Consider the following 676-nt stretch of genomic DNA (forward strand, 5'->3'; position numbering starts at 1 on the left):
CATACGGAGTACAGCAAGCAGATAAACAAGCCTGTGCAGAGAGAGGAAACAGGGTTGTAAAATATTATAGCATGTGCACTTAGACACCTTCAGGGAAGCTGCCTTTAGTAAATTACACATAGCTGTGCAGCATAAGCATAGCATCTGTACGGAATGATGTGAGGACATGCTACAGGAGCACCCAGGCTCCCTGGAACACAGGCAGAAACCTAGAAAGCTATTTTTCCTCAGGAGTGCAGCAAGCATACGCACAGGAATTAATTTAAAAACATACGCAGAAGTGCTCTGACTTATCGCGAGTCAATTTGTTTATTGCTACCTGCCTACCTACTACAGGGTGATGCCCACGCTGTGACATCTTTTGATGGCTGGCTTTAGGTTTCCTCTTGCACTAGAGCCTCAGCCTAAAGAGAAACTGAGCGTGGTTTTCGGAGCGGGCCCACTCCCGGTCCCCTCAGCAGCTGCACCCCCTCCTTCACTTAGAAGGCGCGCTTCTTTGTCTACTTATTTCCCTCCCTCCTTAATGATTGTTACGTCCCGCATCTCGCGGTCAAGTGTGTCCGATTGTAACAGTGAGTTCCATCAATTAATATAACGCAGGAGAAATCAACAGCATAAAAAGCAAAGTTTGAACACGGTTTGAACCGGGCAGCAGCAGCAGCAGCAGCAGCAGCAG

The sequence above is a fragment of the Aptenodytes forsteri genome, unplaced genomic scaffold (genome assembly GCF_000699145.1).
Source record: "Aptenodytes forsteri isolate BGI_AS27 unplaced genomic scaffold, ASM69914v1 Scaffold92, whole genome shotgun sequence".
NCBI lineage: Eukaryota > Metazoa > Chordata > Aves > Sphenisciformes > Spheniscidae > Aptenodytes > Aptenodytes forsteri.